The sequence below is a fragment of the Prionailurus viverrinus genome, chromosome D2 (assembly GCF_022837055.1).
Source record: "Prionailurus viverrinus isolate Anna chromosome D2, UM_Priviv_1.0, whole genome shotgun sequence".
NCBI classification, from domain to species: Eukaryota; Metazoa; Chordata; class Mammalia; order Carnivora; family Felidae; genus Prionailurus; species Prionailurus viverrinus.
In genome coordinates, this window is record NC_062571.1 from 48520945 (window position 1) to 48547876 (window position 26932).

General features: G+C 36.8%; 1 protein-coding gene across 5 annotated transcripts in view; it reads left to right on the forward strand.

Moving 5' to 3' along the window:
• MARCHF8 (membrane associated ring-CH-type finger 8) overlaps positions 1-26932 on the forward strand; it is a 130684-nt gene that overhangs the window by 16111 nt on the left and 87641 nt on the right. The window contains exon 1 of one of the 5 annotated variants that reach the window (XM_047825323.1): positions 6623-6715. The exons of the other annotated variants lie outside the window; for them this stretch is intronic. The gene's annotated coding sequence lies outside the window, so the exon portion shown is untranslated. Of the gene's footprint in view, positions 1-6622; positions 6716-26932 lie in introns of those variants that run through there. 5 annotated transcript variants of the gene reach the window in all.

Below are 26932 nucleotides of genomic sequence, written 5' to 3' on the forward strand. Positions count from 1 at the left end.
GCAATCCAGTTAGTAAATTTTTCTACTTGGGGATCATGACTTTAGTGTCAGGTTTAAGATCTCTTTGCCTAATCCTAAATCCTAGAGATTTTCTTCTATGCTTTTTTTTCTCCCTAAAAGTTTTATAGGTTTATGTTATACATGTACATCCATAAACTATTGAGTTAATAATTGTATAATGTGTGAAACTTAGGTCGAGGTTTATTATTTTTTTTCTTGTTGCTCTGGTACTATTTGTTGAAAAGCTGCCTTTCCTCCATTGAACTGCTTTATCAAAAATCATTTGGGCATATTTGTGTGGGTGTGTTTATGCGTTCTTTCTCCTGTACCATTGATCTGTATGTCTGTTCCTCTGCCAATAGCACATGGTCTTGATTATGGTAACTCTGTAATTAAAGTCTTGAAATCAGTAGACTGGTTTCTCCCATTCTGTTTTTTTCTTTCAAAAGTGTTTTGGCTATTGTAAATCTTTTGTTTTTCCATATACATTTAAAAATAATCTTGTCTATATATACTAAAAATCTTGGTGAGACTTTGGTAGGAATTTTGTAAAACTTGTTTATTAACTAGGGAAGAGTAGACATCTTCACTCTGTTGAGTTCTAGTCCATGTATTCAGTATGTGTCTTTATTAATTATCTAATTTCTTTTATCAGCATTTTATCCTTTTCAGCATAAAAGATCTTTGTTTTACACCTAAGTATGCATTTTTTTATGATTATAGATGTTGTTTTATTTTTAATTTGTGTCTTTGTTTTCATTTCTAGTATGTACAAATAATTTTAGTAATGTTTATCTTATATCCTGCAATATTGCTGAACTTGCTTACTATGGGACTTTTTTGGTAGATTCCTTGGGATTTTTTATATAGACAATCAGGCCAACTGCAATAGGTACAGTTTTATTTCTTACTTTCCAGTCTGCGTGCTTTTTATTTCATTTTCCTGCCTTATTGCAGTAGTTAGAACTACCAGCACCATGTGAAACAAGAGTTGCCTTTTCCCCAGTCTTATGGGGAAATCAGTTGGTCTGTTATCATTAAATGTCATTTTAGGTGTAGGGTTTTTTAAATGTTTTGGTTTTTGGGGTTTTTTTTGGTTTTGGTTTTGGTAGATGCTTTTTATCAAATTAAGGAAATTTTTTACTTATTTTCCTGAGAGTTTTTATCATGAACAGGTGTTGAATTTTGTCAGATGTTTTTTCTGCATTCATTGATATGATCATGTGATTTTATTCATTAGCCTCTTTTTAAAAAAAAATTTTTTATTGTTTATTTCTGAGGCAGAGAGACAGAGCATGAGTGGGGGAGGGTCAGAGAGTGGGAGACACAGAATCAGAAGCAGGCTTCAGGCTCTGAGGTGGCAGCACAGAGCCCGACGCGGGGCTCGAACTCATAAACCGTGAGATCATGGCCTGAGCCGAAGTCGGTTGCTCAACTGACTGAGCCACCCAGGGTCTTCAAGCCTCTTAATGTTGTATATCAACATTATAGATTTCAAAAATTTAGCAAATCTTATATCCTTGGAATAAACTTCATTTGGTCATGGCTTATAATTCTTTTTATATTTGTTGAACTCTATTTGTCAGTACTTTGTTAAAGTTCTCTTTCTTTTCTGTTTAGAGAACATCATGTAGCCATTCCATTCTTTTATTTTTCAACTTTTTTTTTTTTTTTAAATTTATTTTTGGGACAGAGAGAGACAGAGCATGAACGGGGGAGGGGCAGAGAGAGAGGGAGACACAGAATCAGAAGCAGGCTCCAGGCTCTGAGCCATCAGCCCAGAGCCCGACGCGGGGCTCGAACTCACGGACCGCGAGATCATGACCTGGCTGAAGTCGGACGCTTAACCGACTGCGCCACCCAGGCGCCCCAGCCATTCCATTCTTTTAGAGTACATGTGCTAGTGACACATTTTCATAGTTTCATTTCAGGATGTCTTGATTTTCCTTTTCTCTCTGAAGGATATTTTTGTTGGATATAGGGTTATAAGGTGATAGTTCTTTTCTTTCAGCCCTTGAAAAGGTGTTGTGTCTCTTTCTGGCCTCTGTGGTTTCTGATGAAAAATTTGCTATCATTTAAATGATTTTTCCCTTGTAGGAAAAATCTCTCACTGCGTTCTCACTGCTCTCTCACTGTTTTCAAAATGTTTTCTCTTTTTGTAGTGTTCAAAAATTTGACTATGACATATCTTGGTGAGGAGTTCTTTAGGATTATCTTGTTTAGAGTTTGCTCAGAATCTTGAGTCTATAAGTATATACATCTGTGAAATTTGGGAATGAATTTTAAGCCATTATTTCAAGTGCTTTTTCAGCCTGGCACTCTGTGATGACATGATTATTAGCTTTTTAGTAACAGTCCTACAGGTACCTGAAATTCTATTCATTTTTCTTTTTCAGTGAGCTTTTTCTCTGTCATTCAAATTGGGTAGTTTCTATTGTTCTGTCTTCTGGTTCACTGACTTTTCTCTGTCCCCACCATTTTGATCTTGAATCGATCTATTGATTTTTGTATTTTGGTAATTATATTTTTCAGTTCTGAAATTGCCTTTTGGTTTTTCATTATATTCTATATTTCTTTGCTGAGACTTTGTTTTTTTTTTTTTTACCGAGGCATAGCAATGGTGGGGATGAAAGTCCCAGCTAGTTAACTTGGCTTTTTCTAATACCATCCTGATGGGGATACTGGGATGCTTTGTTACATCTTGGTGGGAGTGGAAATCTAGTCTACCTTCTGTCTTTGCTGGACTGGGTAGGAGTGTAGCTGCAGTTTTTTTCTGTGGTGTTTGGCTGGAGTAAGAGGTCTAAAAGTTTTATTGTCTTAAAGGTTTTTTTTTTTTTTTTTTTTTTTTTTATCTTTCTGGACTTACCCTTTTCTGGTTGTTGGGTTCGAAAGAGCTGGCTTTTCTTGGGGCTTTATTTTGGTCTGTACCCCTTGGTGTTTCTGAATTGCCAATTCTTCAGCTGTAAGTTTGGGTTGTGTGAAGCAAAAAGAAAACCCAGGAAACCCAACACTATGTTGTTCCTTGAATCTTGAGGTTCCTATCTGGTTTATCTTCTTCTCTGCCTTTCAGCATCTTATATTTGTTTTATATTATAATGTCCAGGGTTTTTAGTTGTATATAGTGGGGACAGGTAGGGAAAAGAATATTTATTCTATCTTCCCAGAAATGTAAGCTTCTTTTTTAAAAGTTGCATCACTGTCATTTTAATAGAGTCTTGATGGAAGAGGAGCTAATCTTAAATATTTAATCCATATTTTTATTACTTATTTATGTTTTATTACATTAGTATGAATTAGGCAGATGTAGTATTTTATTTGCCTAGTGCTTGTTTTGTTTATGGCACACAATCTTAATTTGGGAGAGTCTTTGAGAAATGGTTGAGAGCATGGAACTCTGCTTGCCTAAGGCTTCTCAAAAAGCTCCATTCTGTAAATGGACTGCTTCTGTGTAACCCAAGAAAGATTAGATTGCTTTTAGGTGAATCTCTTCAGGGTAGTTGATGTAGATGATGATACTTTAATACCATAACCTGATTTTTAAGTTAAAATGACATTTTAGGGGCACCTGGGTGGCTCAGTTGGTTAAGCATCCGACTTTGGCTCAGGTCATGTGCTCTGTCTCTCTCTCTCAAAAATAAATAAATGTTATAGAGCGTGAGTGGAGGAGGGGCAGAGAGAGACACACACAGAATCCAAAGCAGGCTCCAGGCTCTGAGCTGTCAGCACAGAGACCAACGCGGGGCTCGAACCCACGAGCCGTGAGAACATGACCTGAGCCAAAGTCGGATGCTTAACCAACTGAGCCACCCACGCACCCCAAACATTACAAAAATTAAAAAAAAATAAAATGACATGCCAGGAATACTGGCATAATATATCGTTTAAATTTATAGCTTATCAATTATAATCCTTATGCTGTAATCCTTTACATTTATCATGAATTTTTAAAGAATAATTTTAATATGGTCTTAGGAAGGATAACTTTTATATTAAGTTCTATCAAAGCATTAAAATTTTAAAGAATTACTGGAAGTCTTAAGTTTATTAATTCAGATGAGATAATGTTAGAGATGTTCTAGTACTTACTCAGGTAGCATAGTTAAGAATATGGGCCCTGGAGCCAGCTGCAGTGCTTACTGTATGACCTTGGGCCTGGGTTTTCCATGCATCTAGTGGGGATGATAACAGTTATACTATTTCATAGGGTGTTTGTGACAATGTGAGGTGTGAAGTTTTTTTTTTTAACTTGTTAAACTGAAAGTTATTTTTTTATCATAAAACTTTAAAGAAATTATGTCAATTCTGTTACTTAACACAGCATATTTTGCAACTTTGTATAGTTCTGAGAGCATTAGGCGTAAGAGTTAGGAAACCTGAGTTCCACTCCCGACTTTCTTTAAATAACTGCCTGACCTCTGGCAAGCAAGCAACCTTGCTTTTTCTCTGCCTTACTTTATTCATTTATAAGAGTGGGTTTGGGTTTGAACTGGTTGATCTCTAAGATTGCTTCTAACTCTTCTATTTTGTTTGTTTGTTTTTTGTCTCTCACTGAATCGTAATCAAGCTAGCTATAACACAGTTCATGAGGAGAGCGCATTTTATAGCCTGGAGAAGAAAAGAAAAAGGCTTGGGATGGGGAGGGTATGATAATCTTACAGAAACAGTAAGGGCTGATGGATCAATAATTAGGTTTGTTTCACTGATTCTAACCTAGGGCAAAACTGACACTTGTAGATGGAAGGGAAGAGCTCTTGACTCAGCATAATGGACACATTTCTAACAGATACTCCTGTCCAACTTTGAAATGGGCCACCTTAAGTCCTTCCTAACACTGAAAGGACAAAGGCCAAGTTCAGACCGGCAAATGATGCTTCAGAGTCAGGTCAAAGTGATTTATACCTCAGCCAGGGATACTGCTGGATAACTTCTGTAACCTTCTGGCCTCCCATGGGTGGAAATCGTGACATGATAAAGTTGTTATAAAATAATAAAGAAAAGCCATATTGTAGTCTGGCAGAGTGGTCACAGACTTTAACTGAATTATAACAATGACATTCATATTCGAAATTCTTTTCTATCTGCAGTTTTTTTTTTCTTTTGGTAGAGTGTAGACCAACTGTTATTTGTTCTCAGTTTTGAAAATGTCATTCCTAGGGCGCCTGGGTGGTTCAGTCAGTTGAGCATTCGACTTCGGCTCAGGTCATGGTCTTCTGGTCTTTGAGTTCGAGCCCTGCGTTGGGCTCTGTGCTGACAGCTCAGAGCCTGGAGCCTGTTTCCGATTCTGTGTCTCCCCCTCTCTCTGCCCCTCCACCACTCGTGCTCTGTCTCTCTCAAAAACTAAATAAACATAAAAAAATTAAAAAAAAAAGTCATTCCTCCTAAGTCTTGTGTAGTTTTTTGATGATTCATGTGGGAAGAGCAGAACTGTTGTTTTCTTTGTTTTGACCGATCTGTGAATGTTTGCCACTTTTTTTAAGTGTATTTATTTATTTTGAGAGAGAGCAAGTTTGAGCGGGGGAGGGGAAGAGAGAAAGGGAGAGAGGAAGAATCCCAGCTGCTAACAGAGAGAGAATTTGCCAACAGCACAGAGCCCTATGTGGGGCCTGATCCCATGAACTGTGAGATCATGACCTGAGCCAAAATCAAGAGTCAGACGTTTAACCCACTGAGCCACCCAGGCACCCCGCTATTTTCTTTCTTTCTTTCTTTCTTTTTTCTTCTGAAGCTAAGCAGGGAACTTTGAGTTTGGGTTCTTAGATCTTGTTGAGATCTGCAGCTAAAGTTGTTATTGACTGTGTGAGTGCATTGCCAACTTCTCTAGAGAGGTTTACCAGTCTGGATGGGCAATTTTGATAGTATTATCTTCTTACAGTTTCTGCTATGAAGTAGTCTTTGAAGAAATATACGTGGAGGAGCAAGCCCTTGGGGGAAAAAGGTATTCTTACTACGTTTTTAAAATTATCATGCTCTTTTTCCTATTTCCTAAGGTAGAATTTTGGTCACCGAAGGAACAGTTCTCTCACCCTGACTTAGCATCTTGTTGAGGAAGTTGTGTGTGTGTGTATGTACGTTTCCTAACCTACCTCAGGTTTCCTTTACCCACTCAGTGCTGTTTTCCTTCTAAGTTGGGATTAGGCTGTACTAGTGGAGAAATCAATTTACAGCAGGTGTCTCAGTGTTAGCACTAATGAGGTTTGGGGCTGCATACTTCTTTGTTGTGGGTGGCTGTCCTGTACATCATGGGATATTTAGCAGCATCCCTGCTCTCTTCTTACTAGATGCCAATAACACTACCACAGTTATGGCAATCAAAAATATCTCCAAAAGTCCCCTGGGTGGCAGAATTGCTCGGGCCGAGAACCACTGACTTATGGATGCTTCTCAGCCAGCCCTCTGCCACAGCTGTGGTCATCCTACTCCCATCTGGTTTCTCCATGTTGCTAGCCTTGCTCACGGCCTCCTCCCCTTAGCTGTGCTCTGCTCAGCTCAGCTAATTAGGTGGAAAGTTGCCAAGTGGAAGGTGGGGAGTAGGGCAGAGGTAGTGGAGTCCATGGGGAATAGGTCAGAGTTGGAGTTAAGGTGTGGCCCTGGGTAGTGGCTGATCACTGCAACACACAGATGAGTGTTTTTTAGTGGCAGCTAATGATTAGACTTAACAACAAATGTTCTCTGACATGAAAGTGAGCTGAAGTGACACTGGTATCAGGCTCATCAGGTATGTGATGTCTTAATGCTATCTGAAGCCTGCCTTGGGAGTCTGGGGTTTTGAAAGAAAGCTCCAGGGATGTTCTCTCTTTAATGTTTTTATCTGAAAGAAACAAAGAAGAGAGAAACTGCTTCTTGATGAACTTCCGTGTTCAATTTTAATTTCATTTTTGAGGTAAATTAAATAGCTAGAGTTAATAGTTTTTTGGGTTTTTTTTACATATATGAGGTGAGAGAATTTGTAAATAAGAAGCAGCAAATGTTTAATGAGTGCAATTAGGGATGGTGACATGTCTTTAAGAAAGGATGAGTGCTGAAAGAGCAAGGCAGGTAACCATGTAAGGAGCAGTAGCTCTGTCTTGGGTGGGGGCAGACACTGAAGGGTGGGCAAGGAGAGCGCCCATAGATTAACTTGAGACTTGGAACAGGTGTTCACAGTCCTTGCTTATATATTCAGACAATTAGTGTTTGTTGTTAGTACTTTTATTCTGTGCTTTATGAATTTTTTTTTTTTTTTAACCAGTCAGGGTCATCCTGAATGCCTGTTTTTATAAACTTACTCCCTCTTTAAAAAAAAAAAAATATTTATTTATTTTGCATGTGAGTGGGGGAGGGGCAGAGAGAGAGGGACAGAAAGAATCTCAAGCTGGTTCCAGCTGTCAGTGCAAAGATTTGGGGCTCAATCCCGCCCACCGTAAAATCATAACCTGAGCCGAAATTCAGAGTTGGATGCTTAACTGACTGAGCCACCCAGACACCCCTTTATAAACTTTATTCTCTTAACATTCATTGCTCAACATTCCCCATTTTTGGGCGTCTGGGTGACTCAGTTGGTTAGGTGTCCATCTTCGGCTCAGGTCATGATCTCACGGTTTGTGAGTTTGAGCCCCACATTGGACTCTTTGCTCTCAGCTTAGAGCCTGCTTCAGAATCCTCTGTCCCCCTCTCTCTCTGTGCTCCTCCCCTGCTCACTTTCTCTCTCTCAAAAATGAATAAACATTAAAAAAATATTTTTTAAAAAATTTCCATTTTTAATAACTTTTAATGACTGCATATTGCATTTATGGTTGTATCCTAATTACTTAGCCATTTTTCTGTTGTTGAACATATAGCTTGCTTCAAAGAATTTTGCTACTTATCCTTTGGTGTATATCTTTGGGCATACATTTTAAATCCACAGTTCAGATGATTTCTTCACGATAGTGTCATGAGCTAGAATCACTGGGTGAGATGGTGTGGATATTTTTAAGGCTGTTGATTTATATTACTGAACTGCTTTGCTTTACTGAAAGTTTTTTTTTTTTTTGAAAGGTTCTAATTAACACTCTCACTAGCAGGGTTTTGAGTGGCCATTTTAAGGCATCCTTGCCAACTATTTAAGAGATGGAAAACATCTTGTGTTTTTTTGCCTATTTAAATTGTTAGCAAAGTGGCAAAGTTGATGTTTTTTCTTTTTCCTTTAAAAGTTTATTAGTTTCTTTTGTAAATCAACGGTATGTATCCTTTCCCATTAGTCTTTTGTTACTTTTTTTATTCCTTTATGAGGTTTCTTTATATATTATAGGAAGTAACCTTTTCTGTCATATTTGTCAAAACATTTTTCAGTTTTTCAGTTATATCTTTTATGTTATGTGTTACTTTTTTTATATGATTTTTAACTTCTAGAAATATAAGAATACAAATAATGACCACACATCTTTTATCAAGATTCCCCCATTGTTTATACTTTATCCTGTTAGCTTTATCATGTTCTCTCTATGCATATATGTAAATGCATGTTTTTCTGATTAATTTTAGTCTAATATGTATGTTTTTTAAGAATCACGGCATTCTCTTAAAAATTTTTTTTAATGTTTATTTATTTTTGAGAGGAGGGGGGGAAGGGGAAGAGAGAGAGGGAGACACAGAACCTGAATCAGGCTCCAGGCTCTGAGCTCTGAAAAGCACAGAACCCGACATGGGGCTGGAACTCATGAACTGCAAGATCATGACCTGAGCTGAAGTCAGATGCTTAAGCCAACTGAGCCACTCAGGCGCCCCCTGCCCCAGGGCATTCTCTTATGTAACTACAGGAAAATATTAGTCAGGAAACTTAATAATTGGTACAGTATTGTTACCTAATTCATAGTTCATACTGCATTTTGAACAATTGTCTCTATAATGTCCTTTATTGTTCTTTTGTTTTCCCTGCCCAGTATGCAATTCAAAATCACACTGGAGTTTTTTTTTTTTTTTATCTGCATGCATCATTTTTATTGCCTTTGCCAAGAATTATGTGACCATATGCCAAAACTAACACAGCCATTTGGAATGGGTGGAGATTGCGAACTCTTGTCCTTACAGTGTGGACACATGCTGTCCCTGTTTAGATGATATAAAAATACCAAGTTGGTTTAGTCGATAAAGTGAACTGTGATGTAAATGATAGTTAATAAGTCAAGCTGCCTGAACAAAATACTGTGAGATAGCTGAGTTATCGACATTGCTGGAATATGGGATGATAAATAGTGAGCTCATGTTTTTTTAGTCTCCTTTAATCTGGAGTATTTCAACCTGTCTTTGTCATTCTTGACATTGAATTTTTGAAAAGTACAAACCAGTTATTTTCTAGAGTGTCCCTCAATTTATGCTTATCTGAAGTTTCCTCATGATTAGATTCAGATTATACATTTTAGATAGGGAAAACACAAAAGAACAAAAAAACTTTATTTTTCTCAGTGCATCGTATTAGGAGCCACTTGATGATAGTTTCAGTATTGGTGAGAAAATTGAAAACTTGGTTTAGTTGCTGTCTGCTAGATTTTTCCACTGCCAGGATACACTTTTTCCCTTTGAGGTTAATAATTATTGACACTTTGTGAATACCATGTTCCTCATCAAGCTTTTACCCACTGGTTTTAGCATCCAGTGATTTTCCAACTCCATACCTCCTTCTGTATTTATTGACATTCTGCTATAAAGAAGAGCTTTCCTTCTTTCCTCCACCCCTCATTTATTTGGTTGCTTACTTGAGTGAGTCATAGCTATATTCGTATTTAGTGGCCTATAACTTATTACTCTAATTATTTGGATACTCTAATTGTTCTGGATTTGGTCCATGTGAACCTTTTCCAATTGATGCCATTGTTCTTGTTATATGTCCACAATTCTTTGAGTACTTATTTGCTTTCTGGTATGACAAGACTCTCTGGGCTCATTTTGTGTGCCTCAGCCTTCAAACTTTTCTCCAAGGAAAAGTGGGGAACAAGATTTGGGCGCGTGATGTACTTACTGCAACTAGTGTGTTGTTACTTCTAGCCCCTTTTAATGGACAGAGCCAGGATATGTTTGTGGGTGTATACACACACATGCACACATATATCTGTATTCTTTACTTATGCATCTATGTATACGCATGTATATATATTAAAGACAGATTTATGTTGATACTGACAGTATTATCCAACACCATGAGGGTACATTCTAGTGTTCCTGCAAATATTGAATTCTGTGAAATGCTTTTGCATCTTGCTTTCAGTCATGGTACAAAGATATTCTCCTAAGTTTATTTTTAGGAATTTTGTAGTTTTGGCTTTTAGTTTTGATTTGTGATCCATCTCAAATTATTTTTTGTTTATGGTGTGAGATAGGGATTGAAGTTTATCTTTTTGTTCTGATGTGGATATCCAGTTCCTCTAGCACCATTTGTTGAAAAGGCTTTCTTTCTCTTCCCCCATTGAATTGCTTTGGTGCCTCTTTTAAAAATCAGTTGACCATATAAGTGTGTGCCTGGTGTGATTTGTTTGTCCTTAGACCAGAACCATAGTTTGATGATTACTGAGTTTTATAAGTCTAGATGTGTAAGTCCTTCAACTTTATTCTTTTTCAAGATTGTTTTGCCTGTTCTAGATCTTTTTCATTTCCATATAAATTTTAGAGTCAAATGGCCGATTTCTGTAAGATGCCTGGTAGGAATGTGAATGGAATCCTCATTTGGGCAGAATCAACATCTTTTCAGTACTGAATCTTCCAATTTACAAACAAGGTATATGTCTCTATTTATTTAGATACTTAATTTTTCTCAGTATATTTTAGTTTTCAGTTTATGGGGCATGCATGACTTTTGTTAAAATTTTTCGTAGTTACTGTGCTTTTGACATTATTTTAAGATAAATTTTTAACATTTTATTTTTGTTTTGCTGCTAGTATATAGAAATACATTTGAATTTAGTATATTGACCTTGCATCCTGCAGCCTTGCTAAATTGACCTAGATTAATCTTGCTAAACTGATTTAGATTTCTTAGGAATTTGTTAATATTATGTCATCTGTGAAAAGAGACAATTTTACATCATTCTTTCCAGTTTTTATATCTTATAATTCTTTTTCTTGCCTTGTTATATTGACTAGGATCTCCTCTGTGTTGTTAAGTATGGTGGTGAGAGTTGGCATACTTGTCCAGAGTGGGGAAATCCTGAGGATTTTGTTATGTTATTTGCCATGGGTTTATATGATAAAGGAAATTTTTCTTTGTAGTGTTCTGACAGGTTTTTTTGTTTGTTTTTTTTTAATCGATGGATCTTTTTTTTTTTTAATGAATGGATGTTGATTTTTTTCAAATGCTTCTGTTTTATCTGTTGTTATATTAAAAGATAATGGGTTTGAAATGTGGATCCAGCTTTATATTCCTGGGATAAACCCCACTTGGTCATGATGTGTTACCCTTTTTCAAGTTACTGATTTTGATTTTTCCATTAGTTTGCCAAGAGTGTTTTCATCTGTATTTATAACCTGTATTCATGATTTGTGGTAGTTTTGTAATTTTTTTAGGTTTTGCTAATAGGTTTATGCAAGTCATCTAAAATGTGTTGGGAAGTGTTTCCTCCCTAATTTTCTTTCTCATATGTTTGATAGCATTCACTGGTGAAACATTGGAGCTTTGAGCTTTCTTTTTGCAAGAGTTGGCTAACCAATTCAATTATTTAATAGATACATGGCTATTCAGATTTTTACAATTTCATTTTGTGTCAGTTGTGAAAAGTTGTGGGTTTTTTTTTTATCATTAAGTATATCTTTTTCCATTCTCTTTTTAAAATTTTTTAATTTTTAAAAATTTTTAGAGAAGGAGGGAGGGGAGAGGGACAGAGGGAAAGAGAGGATCTTAAGCAGGCTCTACACTCACCCTGGGATTGTGACCTGAGCTGAAATCAACAGTTGGATGCTCAACCGACTGAACCACCCAGTCGCCCCTCCATCCTGCTTTTAACTTTTGTCTTTATATTCAAAGTGTATTTCTTACAGACATGGTATATTGGGTCTTGTTTGTTTGTTTCTTCCTCTTTTCCCCCAGTCTGACAATCTCAACCATTTAATTGGAATATTTAGTCCCTTTATACTTAATGTATTTACTAATACACAGTTGATCTTCATTATTAACGGATTCTGTATTTTCAAGTTTGTCTGCTTACTAAAACTTATTATTTGTAACCCCAAAATCAGTACTCAGCAACGCTCTCAAGGACATTCATGGATATGCACAGGGCAGTGAAAAATTTGAGTCATCTGATATTCACGTTTCCAGCTGAGGTTGAGCAAGTCATACTCTGCTTTCTTGTTTCAACTTTCATACTGTAAGCATGTGTCCTTTTTGCAGTGTATTCAGTGCCTTTTCACATGACCTGTTTCTTTTTTTTTTTTTTTTTTGAGACGTATTTTTATTTGCTGTTTGGTTTCTTATTTGGCCCGTAGCTTATGCAGTAGTGTGTTGTTTAATATTTACATATTAAATATTTAATATTGACATTGTAGATTTTCTAGCTTTGTTTTATTGTTGATTTTTAGTTTTATACCGCTGTGGTTGGAAAATATACTTGGTATGATTTCGATCTTCCTAAATTTGTAATGTTTGTTATGTCTTATGTAATTTTTAAAAATATTTTTATTTTTAAATATAATTTATTGTAAAGTTGGCTAACATACAGTGCATACAGTGTATGTCTTATGTGATTTAACAAGGGGATTCTTCTGTGTGTACTTGAAGAAAATGTGTTCTATTTTTCTTGGATGGATGTATTATATATATCTTTTAGAACCATGTGTTTTGAGATATGCTTCAAGTAAAACATATTTTTGTTGAAAAAAAATGAATTTTTTAAAATTTATTTTTATTTAAAAATTTTATTTATGAAAAAAAAAAGTAGTCCCTAAACACAATGTGAGGTGCTATGTAGTGTTCCTTAGTACAAGAGGCTGTGATGTGCCTTACAGAGAAAATAGACATGTTAGATAAATTTCCTTTTAGATGTGAGTTACAGTGCTATTGGTCTTGGGTTCTGTGTTAATGAATCAACAGTATATTTTTGCTAAATAAGGTGTTTTGAAACAGAAACAAACATAAAACGAGGTTATATATTGATTGGTTGACCAAAGTGTAGTTGCCAAAGGCTTGCAGGAACCTAATTCTGGATTTCACCTAGGAGTAATGGTTGTGTATTTGCTAATTCAGTACTCATGGCAAGTTTAAAAACATAACTAATGTGAATAATGAGAATTGACTATAGTTGGGTTTAGATCTCTCTCTCTCTCTCTCTCTCTTTTTTTCTTTTTCTGTTACCTTTTCCCTCCTTTATGGGGCAAATTGACTGTTTTTTAGTATTCCATTTAAGAACATTTTTTAGCAGTTACATTTGCAATTGCAATGTACATCCTTAGCTTTCCCAATCTATTCCTACTCTTAGAGTTAATATTATACCACTTCCTGTAAAATATAAGAACCTTGTAAAAATATAATTCTATTTCTGTCCCATTCATTGTGATGTTATTGTCATATATCTTACATATACCTATATTATAAGCCCCAGTGTTAAACTTCTTGTATTCAATAGCCTGTGTCTTCTAAAGAAATTAAAGGGAGAAAGTGAAAGGTAGTTCTTTATATTTACCACATATTTACCGTTTCTGGAACCCTTCATTCCTTTTTATAGATCCTAGTTTTTATCAGGTGTCATTTACTGGGGATGAATTTCCTTAGTTTTCATTTATCTGAATATCTTGTCTTTCATTTTTGAAAGATTTTTTGCTGCGTGTGGAATTATGAGCTGATGGTTTTTTCTTTTCAGCATTATAGATGTTGTTTCATTGTTTTTTGGCTGCTTTTTTAGTCATAAAATCAGCTGTCATATTGTTTATTATTGTTCTTTCTTTCTAGGCATTTTCAAGATTTTTCTCTTTATTTTTGTTTTGCAGTAGGTCATGATATGCTGTAGTGTAATTCTGTTTATGTTGATCCTAACTTAGTATCCACTAGTTTCTTGGATTTACAATTCGGTGTTTTTCATCAAATGTTAGAAGTTTTTGGCTATCGTATTTTCATATACTTTTTATGCCTGCAGTTTCACACTTTTCCTTATCTGTGTCTCCAATTATATATATATTATACTTCTTGAAATTATCTCACAGATTTGTGAGAGTTTGTTCATTTTGTTTTTTTTCAACTTTCCCTCCCATTTCTCATCTTGGATAATTTCTTTTGGTCTTTTATCCAGTTCACTGACTCTTTCTGTCATCTTCAGCCTACTGTTAAGATCATCCAGCGATTTTTTTTAAAGAGATTTTTAAACAAGTTTCTATTTATTTATTTATTTATTTATTTATTTATTTATTTATTTATTTAGAGCACAAGCAGGGGAGGAGCAGAGAGAGAGAGGGAGAGAGAGAATTCCCAACAGGCTCTGCACTGTCAGTCTCACCAACTGTGAGATCATGACCTGAGCAGATACCAAGAGTCAGACACTTAACCAACTGAGCTACCCACACGCCCTCACCCCCATCCAGTGAGTTTTTAATTTGAATTTTCATCCTTTTCATTTCTACGATTTCTGTTTGGCTCCATTTATTTTTTCTTTCTTTTTTTAAAAAAGCTTATTCTTGAGAGAGAAAGCATGAGCAGGGGAGGGACAGAGAGGGAGGGAGACACAGAATCCGAAGCAGGCTCCAGGCTCCAAGCTGTCAGCACAGAGCCCAATATGGGTCTCGAACCCACAAACTGTGAGATCATGACCTGAGCCAAAGTCAGGCACCCAACTGACTGAGCCACCCAGGCGCCCCTGTTTGGCTCCATTTCTTAATTTTCACTTCTCAGTTGAGAAATGAGTGTTAACATTTTTAATTCTTTTTTTTTTTTTAATTTTTTTTTTCAACGTTTATTTATTTTTGGGACAGAGAGAGACAGAGCATGAACGGGGGAGGGGCAGAGAGAGAGGGAGACACAGAATCGGAAACAGGCTCCAGGCTCTGAGCCATCAGCCCAGAGCCTGACGCGGGGCTCGAACTCCCGGACCGCGAGATCGTGACCTGGCTGAAGTCGGACGCTTAACCGACTGCGCCACCCAGGCGCCCCGAACATTTTTAATTCTTTTACTTTCAACTTTTATTTATGTTTTTCTTGAATCTTGATCTATGTCTTTTGTATGTTTTTGAAAATCTCAGCTTTTATCACTTCAAATATTATTTCTGGTATTTGTTCTTTCTGCTCTCACAGAGACCTATTTCTTCATGTGTAAAGTAAAATTTGATTGTGAGCTTATATATATTTTTTCAATGTTAGTCTGTTAGACTCCAAAGAACCTCAGCTGAAGATATTTTCATTACGAGTCATTAAAAGACATTATCATTAACAAAATTATTTCTTTTCATTAAGAGATATTTTCATTGAATTTATAATTCAATATGAATTATACCAGGAAGTAGGGAGATGTGCTCAACTGAGGAAACTAAGTGATTCAGAACACACACTCTAGGACTAGGCTTGCTGCTGACCATCTGGGCTAGTCCTCACCAGATGAGGGACCCTTAGCACAGCAATCCGGTTCTCTGTATTAATTCCCAGTTGGTAAAATGGACATAACAGTAGGATTCATATCATAGGGTTGTGAGGATTGATTTATTTAGTATATGTGGAGTACGTGGAACTGGTCTTTGGTACAGTAAGCTCTCTGTTAATGTTTGTTCTGCCACAGGCTCACTAGCAGTGGTAGCAGACCCAGGACTGAGACCAGGTTCCCTGACTTTGAATCTTGTACTTTTATATTGTGCTTCCTCTGATGGCCTGTTAAGTTTATGATCTATTCAGTAGCTTATCATCTCTAGATAATTAGAACAGACTAAAATTATTCATTCCTTTCCTAAAATTTATGTTCTTCTTGAATACTTGAAATTTCCAGAAAATTATTACTTTTTAAACCACACCTTTTCTTCTTAAAGATATATTCACTTAGAATATTTGATTTTAAAAGGCAAGAATTGGGGCGCCTGGGTGGCTCAGTTGGTTGGGCATCTGACTTTGGCTCGGGTCATGGCCTTGCGTTTTGTGGGTTTGAGCCCCACGTTGGGCTCTGTGCTCACAGCTCAGAGCCTGGAGCCTGCTTTAGACTCTGTGTCTCCCTCTCTCTCTGCCCCCTCCCCTGCTCATACTCTGTCTCTCTCTGTCTTTCAACAATAAATAAATGTTAAGGCAAGAATTGTCAAAGTATGAATGGGGCTTTTTCATAAATTCTGTATTAAATTTTACTGATTTTACTACATATTTTTTTCCCTTTAGGCCTTGAAATGTTCTACTTTATGTAGGTATCATTTCTTCACAATGGAAGTTTTATTTGTGGTCCAGCATAACGGAAAAAAAAATCAATCTGTATAGTAAAAGTGAAAATTCCCTTGTGATTCCACTCTCGTTCTCTTTCTGGATGCTCTCCAATTGCACTGTTAATAGTTGGATGTTACACAGACATTTACATATGTATATATGCACACATACCCACACACAAAACCTGCTGGTGCTGGAGGCAGAACCAAGAGCTCCCACTCCTGTGCCTGGCATTGGCAATGCAGTCACTGTTATAGTGCAAATGTCGTTATGTTGATAGGGCAGCCATCGTGGCTAGGGCACTAGGATGGTCATTATCATCCATAGTGCTATCAGATTTGTGACTAACTGATGTTACTTCCTGTGCTGCCAACTCCTTGAAATTTTATTGTTGCACAGAGCCTTTTTGAAAATGGAGTTAAAGACTCTATTTACAGCTCCCCTGTTTTATGCAGCATAGTGTGAATGATGCACACCATGTTGTCCTCCAAGCCACCACTCTGTAGTCATGCTCTGTGGCTTTATCTGGATTAAACCTGGGCTCTTGCTTTACAGTGAATTGTCATTCCTTCCTCCCCTCTCCTCAACCCACCCATGGAGATTTCTTGGTCCTCTTGGTCCCTTTTGTAAACAGCCCTTTGGGAAGTCTGGTCCTGCCAATGTCCCCAGTCACGTGCAAGATCTCTCTGTCTTTCCTAGAGTGGTCCCAAGACAGGCTCAGCTGGTAGTTGTGCTTCAGAAGAATAATATTGTATAAAAGTGATTTTCAAAGGTGGTGATTGATTCAGGTTAATCTTTCTAATACAGAAACGCCAAAGTTAATTAGAACTATAATAACAGGTAGAAAAGTTATCAGTGATTCTTCTTTTTACATATTTGTTAGACACACTACAGTAGGTTATTGTTATCAAATTTATAACTGCCTTTATTGTTACTATTGTAAGCCTGAATAGACTAAAAGTGTCGAGTCTTGGCACAGTGTGAAGAGGTGAGGCAAGCCCCGCTCTGGTTTCTCCACTTTACTGCAGTACGTAGAGAAGGTGCTTGCTCCAGTCTGAGATGATAGCTGGCTGGTGCGGGGCTGTCTCACAGCAGCATTATATGCTATATTATATGATGTGAAAAGAATTCCTTTTGTAGGAAGCACTTTAAATGAATTATAACTGCGTCAGATTTTTCTGTTATAAAATGTGTTCCTCTATCAATGTATTAAAGATGCTTCAAAAGATCCATGTGTTTTTGAAGAAACATAGTAACTTCATATGTGTATTGCTGTCAGAAGGAATTCTAGTCTTTAAGCCGTGAAGTATTTTTGGATCCATTATTCTGAAATAGAAATGGAACCCAGTAACTTTTTTTTTTCACCTTACATATTACATAATCTAATTGATTTTTAGATGTAATAGATATAAAAACACTTCATAGTAAAAAAATCTCTACCAACAAAAATAATAATTGTTATCAGAGAGAAAAATAGCACAAATAGTGTGTGGTAGTTTGGTACAAAATGGCCCCTGATGAAACACCTCCTGTCCATATCTCTGCCTTTTTACAACATGAGTCTGCTTGTTTCTTCCGTCAAGTGATACAGTCTCTTTCCCCACTCCTGATGCTGGGCTTTGCCATGTGTCTTGAACTGGCCAATGTGACATCAGCAGGCACAAGGCAAGCAGAGGCACCATGTGCAGTGAGCCAGCCCTTTTGAGCCTCCCCTCTTGGAGTGCTGCTTGCCATTACACAAAGAAGCTTAGGAGGGAGGCCACAGGGAAAGGGAGGCTCAGCCTTCCCCACTAGGTCCAGTCCCCAGCTGACCTGGGCCCAATGCAGCAGCATGAGTAAGTCAGGTAAGGGCAACAGAAGAGCTGCCCAGCCAACCCATGGAATTGTGAGAAATAGGAAAGCATTGCTGTGGAAGCAATTAAGTTTTGGGTAGTTTGTTACCCAGAAATAGCAAACAGAAACATCTGTTTGCATTTGCTAAATGGCTGGAATCTGTCTCCGTATTCTAATTATAGCCCCATTACTGAACCCTCAAGTTGCCCTTAGTCTGGGGAGGGAGGCAGAAGTGTAAGCAGGTCACTTTGTTATTGTGTGGTGAATGCCCAGAAAAGGTTCTGGCTGCTGTGACCTTGATGTTTCCTCTGTCCCCTTTTCCTCTAAGGATCAGGCACTGTTATCTGTAGGACGAACATTGAGGAGCACTTGGAGGAACTAGAGGAAGTAGACTATTTCTGTACTTCATTGAAAGCGTTTTCTATCCCTAAAGTCGGTCTCACACGTCCGTTTCTTAGAAGTGAAATGCTGAAAGAACCACAATAGATCTCTTTCCCTTTTGTTAACTAAGTGTTTTCGGTATTCTTGTATTTGTCCCGTGAACAAACGAATGCCCATGAGTATTCCTCCTTATCTTTCCTCAGGTTCAGAATCTTTTGCAGAATCCAGATGTGAGTCCAGGTCCTTCACCCCAGTCATCATTCTTGGTTCATCTAATTCACACACACGGTGGAGTGGTTCTGCTGAGCTCTCCCAGGGTCATTGGAGAAGATGGTGTGCACTGTCTTGAGCTGTGTCGCACTGCCCCACATTATTTTCTTCCTTACTTGCTCCGTTGCTCTGCGCCTTGGCATTCTAAACTACACCCACTGGCCTTAAAGTCTGCAGCATGTCTCCACTTTCTTGCCTATGACTTGCTTTTAGCTAAGAACTTAACCCCAGGTTCTGTCAGTTTTCCTTAGGGGCCCATTCTCCTCTCATTGGGCAGCATTGTTGGGTGTACGTGGAGTCCACTCTGCCCCTCTTCTTGAATAATCCAGTGGAATAGTTTAAAGATACGGTTCTAAGTTTTATATAGTTGTAATGGTGTAAGGATATAACATTATGTACGTAATATATATAACATGTAGTTAAAATGGTTTAAAGATATGGACTGTATTTCTAAAATGCAATATTTTGGGGTGCTTAGGTGGTTCAGTTGGTTGAGTGCCAACTTCAGCTCAGGGCATGATCTCACAGTTGCTGAGTTCGAGCCCCACATCAGGCTCTGTGCTGACAGCTCAGAACCTGCAGCCTATTTCAGGTTCTGTGTCTCCCTCTCTCTGTCCCTCCCCTGCTCATGCTCTGTCTCTCTCTGGCTCTCTCTGTCTGTCTCTCTCTCTCTCTCTCAAAAATAAAATCAACATAAAATGCAGTATTTTTCTGTGGTTTGTGATACAAATTTGCAAGTGAACTCAAAATGATAGTTAAATGTCTTAAAAGTTAGACCCAACTATCGAAGTACATCTTACTGCTTTAAAATAACCACTTTTGAAATATATAGATTATTATCTTTCTTGAATTTTTGGCAAATATACCCATTACTTTGATCAGTTGATACTTAATATACATAACAGTGCAGGAAAAAGCAGTGTTACTATTTACTACTTAAATGTGGATTCCATGTATCTTTGGTATCCATGGTGATTATAACTCTTTTGTATCACAAGGAAGCCACCAATACACCTGGTTTTATCTCTCTTTCCAACAGCAGTGCCACAGGGAGATAAAAAAGAGAAAATCTACATATTTTAGGTTCACCTTATAAGTCACCACAGGCTACCGTGTTTGGTGAAATACAGCTATGAAACTTTAGGCAAATTGCTTAACCTTCTCTAAGCCACATGTGGAATGGAGATAAAATAGTTTCCCTACCTCCTGGCACTGTTGTGAGAATTAAATGAATTAATGCATGTGAAGCACTGAAGATTTGCAGGTGCTCATCTGTTGTGTTTTTCCTGCAGCATATTATCCGTAGGTGTTATATCTATACTTTTGTTTCTCTTGTTTTATCATGCTTACAGGGCTTATACTTTGAATTTCATTTTCTACTTGAGCATTGCTTTTGTACTTTTTTAAATGTAACTTCATTGATGTTATTCTTTATTACCTCTAGTCTCATGCTCTGAATTATTTTAGGAGATTTATTTATTTATTTTTTAGGAGATTTAAAAGTTAACAAACTACCATCTTTAATTGTTTCTGAGTTTCTGAGTAAACTTTAATCTGTGGAATATGTTTGTGTGTTTATGATTTTTTTTTCACTTTTGGTAATTACATATAAATTTTCTGTCAGTTATTGCCTTATTGTGTTGCATTTAAAACTTTATTTATTTATTTATTTATTTATTTATTTATTTATTTATTTAATGTTTATTTTCCACTCTGGAAAATAGTATGGAGGTTCCTCAAAAAGTTAAAAATAGAACTACCATACTCTCCAGTAAGTGCACTACTGGGTATTTACCCCCCAAAATACAAAAACACTAAATCAGAGGGATGCATGCATCCCTATGTTTATAGCAGCATTATTTACAATAGTCAAACTATGGAAGCAGCCCAAGAGTCCATTAATAGATGAATAGACAAAGAAGATGTAGTGTGTATATGTACAATGGAATATTATACAGCCATAAAAAGAATGAAATCTTAACCATTTGCAATGACATGGATGAGGTAGAGATTATAGTGCTAAGTGAATGAAGCCACTCAGAGAAAGACAAATACCATTCAGTTTACTCATGAAATTTAAGAAACAAAACAAATGAGCAAAGGAAAAAAATAACACGGAAAAACCAAGAAACAGACTCTTAACAATACAGAACAAACTGATGGCTGCCAGAGGGGAGGTGGGTCAGAGGGATAGGTGAAATAGGAGATGAGATTAAGGGAGTGTGCTTGAGAAGAGCACTGGGTGATGTATGTAATTGCTGAATCACTATATTATATACCTGAAACTGATATAACACTGTATTTAACTATGCTTGAATTAAAAATAAAAAAAAAAAAGAAAAACGCGAGGGCTATGAAATGTCCTTTAGGCTTAGCAGCATAGAGAACGTTGTTGACTTCACTGTATTGAAGCCAGATTGCAGTGAGCTGAAATGTGCATAGAAAATGAAGAAATCTGGGGCGCCTGGGTGGCGCAGTCGGTTGAGCGTCCGACTTCAGCCAGGTCACGATCTCGCGGTCCGTGGGTTCGAGCCCCGCGTCGGGCTCTGGGCTGATGGCTCAGAGCCTGGAGCCTGTTTCCGATTCTGTGTCTCCCTCTCTCTCTCTCTCTGCCCCTCCCCTGTTCATGCTCTGTCTCTCTCTGTCCCAAAAATAAATAAACGTTGAAAAAAAAATTAAAAAAAAAAAAAGAAAATGAAGAAATCTCAGTTCAGAAGAGCTCTAGAGTATGTAAGAGGTTTGTTTTGCTGTCGAAAAGCAGGATATAGGGATAATCCCAAGAGGTGAATAAAGAAACAAGTGAAATTTTCTCCCCCCTTCCCCTCTTTTTTCTTAAAAAAATTTTTTGTAATGATTATTTATTTTTGATAGAGACAGAGGGTAAGTGGGGGAGGGCCAGAGAGAGAGGGAGACACAGAATCCAAAGCAGTCTCCAGGCTCTGAGTTGTCAGAAATTGAATTTCTAATTTTGCTTATAATTTTGAATTTTCAGGAGTACTTTCTTCTTTTTCATATTATCATACTTTAGCTTTCTGGTTGGTATGTATCATCTGTACATCTAAGAGGATGTTGACTGATTTATTTAAAAGGGTTTTTAAAACTTTAGAAAATTATCTTTATTTCCCCTAGTTGTTGTTGTGGCTTTGTATTATTATTTTGGTAACTTTCATTTGGAGCTCTTCTTCCAAATTTGATCAGTGATTCAGAAAGGCCAAGAACATTTTCTGTGAAATGGGGGAACAGAGGTTGGATTGCATTGAAGTGAGTTTTGAAAGGCAAGAAAGTGAAGAACATTGTACATGGCTCAGAAAGTTTGGCTATAGAGGGAAAGAAGATAGGAGAATTGAAAGCATTTTTAGTTTTGTTTTTTTAAAAAATGGGAGATCCACAAAGTACTTTAAAATTCTTTATTGGTATGGAATTTCATAATTCTTTAATAACATCTAGTGACATAATGACATAAAATTTATGCATATTTCTTGGAAAACTCTTACTTTGTTGGTGTGAAGGAGTCTTTAGAGAGGCGAGGATGAAAATATGAGGTAGGAGGATGGCTGATAAAGTGAGGCCACTGAATAGCCAGATGAAGAAAAGGGCAGAGAGCCCAGGTATAGTCCCAGAGCTGGGGTCTCCTTTTCCTTTGAACCACATAATATACTTTACATAATTCATGAAAGGGTTGGGGACAGTGGGCAAGTTTATGTGATTGGTGGTAGGAAATTGAGGAACTTTCACAGTAAATACTGTTTGACCAGCAAAAGTACCCAATCTCATGGTCAGATCCTAGGCATGTGGGCTTTCTTCACACATGGAAATCTCTTAAGAGAGAACAGTCCATTCTCCTGGTGGAAAAAAGGCATTCACTATTTTGGAACAGGATATAACCATGATTAAAAGGAAGAAACATTTATTGATTGTCCATGTTTATTATTGTTTTCTGTGTTCTGTGAAAGATGATGGTTCCTGCCACAGATATGTTTCTGCCATAGTTACAGGGACAAACATTTCCTGGAAAAAAAAAAAAGTATAAGCAACACATAGCTTTCTAAGTGCTGGGCAGATGCTCAGATTTATTGATAGTTTGCTGTATTATGATACTAGACTCCTATTTGCCACATGTTCATGTTCTGAGTCTCCATTTCTGTTGGTGTGTAATGGCCATTCCATTTCGTGAGAAATATACAAACTAAAAATAGTATGAGATGACACTATTAATAAAGTCTTATATGTAAGATATCAAATAATGCAGTCTCCAAAATTAATAACTGTAGCTTGAAAGTCAGATGTCATAAAACATAGTGAAGGTGAACTGTTCCCATGATGCATTATGCTGTTTTTAAAGGGTTAGTGCTTTGCAAAAATATGACAGGAAATGCTGAAAAAATCGAGAAGGAGCATAAAATAAACACCATAGTGCTTGAAAACATCTGTGTCCTGAGAATGCATCTTCCTACTTTATTCCTGTAGGAAGATTAGGCTTGAATTCTGTGAGGCCTTCAGAAATGTACTTCTCACAGAAAAGAGCCCTTTTATGGTTGTATATCTTCATTAATAACATAAGTCTCTGTTGACAACCTAAGTGGAATGACTTGAGCTTTTAATTTTAGCTCTTCAAATATTTAAACTGTAAAAGTAATATATCATCACTAAAGGTTTAAAAAATAGAGAAATGAAAAGTCATTTATATTGCCACATCATTAAACCACTGTTAGCATTTTTAATGAGTTTCCTTCCTAGCATTTTTACATGTGTATATATTAACATAGTCATAATTACAATGCGTGTTTAATTTATATCATTTGCTTTTTATCAAATCCATGTTTCTCTTGCTTCTAATGCCCACATAATATTCCTTTGATTGTACTAGCACTGCAGTTTACTTAGCTTTTTCCCAGTTATGGGAAATTAAAGGAACTGTTTTTCTTTATTGTAAATAACGTTATGGTGGAAATCTTGGGGCTTATAAATTTTTGTGTATTTTCTCAGGCTAAGCTTCTCACAGGTAAGCTCTTCCACGTCTTTTCAGCCCTGTTGCTCAACATTTTTCTTGATAGGCATTCTGAGTTTATGATACTGCCAGGGGGTCATAAGGACACAGGTTCAGCGCTGATTGGTCAATGATAGATTTCATCATATTTTTGTAGACTTTTGTAAAGGGAAAAAATGGTTCCCTGAGCTGTTGCTTTTCCCTGATTATTAAAATATTAAGTGAGGACCTGTGTTATGTCCTCATTTGTAAAGTGGCTGTTCCTAGATTTTAATGTTTTTGAAACCTATTTGTATTGACTTCTTACATATAAAAGATACTGATTTTCTGTCCCATATTCTACATTTTCCAGTCTTTTTTTTTTTTTTTTTTGCCTGTTTATTTTTACTTATAGGGTCATATCTATAAATCTTTTATAACTTTTTTTCCTGTTAATTTGAGGCTTAGGAAATCAATCTCCCTTTAGTTCTTTAATATATTCATTTGCAATTGTATCTTATGTGTTATTTTTTAACATTTAACTTGTATATGTATGAGGATTTATTTCAGTAAATGAAATATGAGTCTTTTTAAAAAATATTTATTTGTTTATTTAAATATTTATTTATTTTGAGAGAGAGGCCATGTGCACACATGAGCTGGGGAGGAGCAGAGAGAGAGGGAGAGAGAGAGAATCCCAAGCAGGCTCCATGCTGTCTGTATAGAGCCCAATGCAGGGCTCAGTCTAACAAACTGTGAGATCATGACCTGAGCCAAAATCAAGAGTCGGACACTTAACTGATTGAGGCATCCAGGCGCCCCTGAAGTGTGAGTCTTAATTGATATTATTTTTCCTACCAAATTCCCATTTTTTTTTAATTCTTGTTTATTTTGAGACCTGGGGTGGGGGTGGGGAGGGACAGAGAGAGAGGGAGAGAGAGAGAATCCCAAGAAGGCTCCACACTGTCAGTGCAGAGCCCGATGTGGGCTTGAACCCATGAACTGTGAGATCATGACCTGAGCTGAAATCAAGAGTCTGATGGTTACGCGACTGAGCCACCCAGGTGCCCCTTCCCTTCCAAATTCTTGTCCAATTGTCCCAGCATCAGTTAAGAAGAAACTTGTCGCTTTCCTATAATTTTGGGCTGCTATTTTACTCTTCTGTATAATTCAGTCAGTTTTTGGACTGTCTTTTTTAGTCTTGGACCTGTAACTTTACTTTTTTAATAATAATTATTGCATAGTTATGTCTATATTTCAAGAGGACTCATCTCTCTGTTGATTCTTTCTCAACATTTTTATTTGATTGTCTCATTAATGCTTATGCATAATTTTAGAATAATTTTGTCAAGTAGAAAATCTTGCTTAGACTTTGGAATCACATTAAATATATGCTTTAATTCTGGAGAACACATATTGTTGTAACACAAACTATTATTATAGTTTTCAAATATACTCTAAAATTGCTGAATGTTTTTCATTAAAAGTTCTTAAGTAGCTTTTAAATCATTTATCTCTATTTCATGATTTTTGTTTTGTTGGTGTATAGGAATGTTGGTGACATTATATATTTATATACTTTTTTCTTACACTAGAATACTTATTTTATGCAAATGTTTATGTTAACTGATTCTAGTAGTTCTTAGAAATTCCTTTGGGTTGAAGACATCCACATGGCTAAAAGACACATGAAAAGATGCTCAACGTCGTTCATCATCAGGGAAATACAAATCAAAACCACAATGAGATACCACCTCACACCTGTTAGAATAGCTAAAATGAACAACTCAGGAAACAATAGATGTTGGTGAGGATGCGGAGAAAGGGGAACCCTTTTGCATTGCTGGTGGGAATGCAAACTGGTGCAGCCACTCTGGAAAACAGTATGGAGGTTCCTAAAAAAATAAAAATAGAACTATCCTACGACCCAGCAATTGCACTACTAGGTATTTATCCAGAGGATACAAAAATGCTGATACAAAGGAGCACCTGCACCCCAGTGTTTATAGCAGCAGTATCAACAATAGCCAAATTATGGAAAGGGCCCAAATGTCCATTGACTGATGAATGGATGAAGATGTGGCATAGGGGCACCTGGGTGGCTCAGTTGGTTAAGTGTCTGACTTGGCTCAGGTAATGATCTCACGGTTCACAAGTTGGAGGCATGCATCAGGTTCTGTGCTGACAGCTCAGAGCCTGGAGCCTGCTTCAGATTCTGTGTCTCTGGTTTCTATCTGTACCTCTCCTGCTCAAGCTCTGTCTCTCCCTCTCTCAAAAATGAATAAAAACATTTAAAAAATAAAAAATGATGTGGTATACACACACACCCACACACACACACACACAATGGAATATTATTACTCAGCCATCAAAAAAAATGAAATCTTGCCATTTGCAATGAGGTGGGATGGAACTAGAGTGTATTACGCTAAGTGAAATGAGTCCGAGAAAGACAGATACCTTATGATTTCACTCGTGTGGAATTTAAGGAAACAAAAGGGATGACCATAGGGGAAGGGAAGGAAAAATAAGATAAAAATAGTGAGGGAGGCAAACCATAAGAGACTCTTAACTATAGAGAATAAACAGGGTTGCTAGAGGGGAGGTGGGGGGGATGGGCTAAATGGGTGATGAGCATTAAGGAGGGCACTTGTGATGAGCACTGGGTATTATATGTTAGTGATGAATCCTAAATTCTACTCCTGAAATCGATACTACACTATATGTTAACTAATTTGAATTTAAATTTTAAAAAAAATTAAAAAAAAATTCCTTTGGGCTCTCTTTCATTATACTATAAAGTTCTCTTTTTGTCTTATCACAGAAAAAAGTCTTATCTAGAAAAAATCCAACTGTAAAATAAGAGCAGTGATAATGTATTTTCCTTCTTTGTTTAATTAGATTGACTCTTAAGGGTTTTGCCATGTGAGCATAAACTTAAATTTTGTTTGAGATAGATGTTTTTTAAAGTTAGGGATTCATCATTGCTGTTTAAGAATTCTGTGTTGATACTGGATTTTATCATTTGTTGACAGCACCTAATGACATAAACTACTGATTCCGAGGGTTTTGTTGGAAAATGGATTCTATTCCTGTGTGTTCTGGGGTCATGGTGTGTTGGTGACTCCCATTGTACACTGTGTACATACATATCTTGA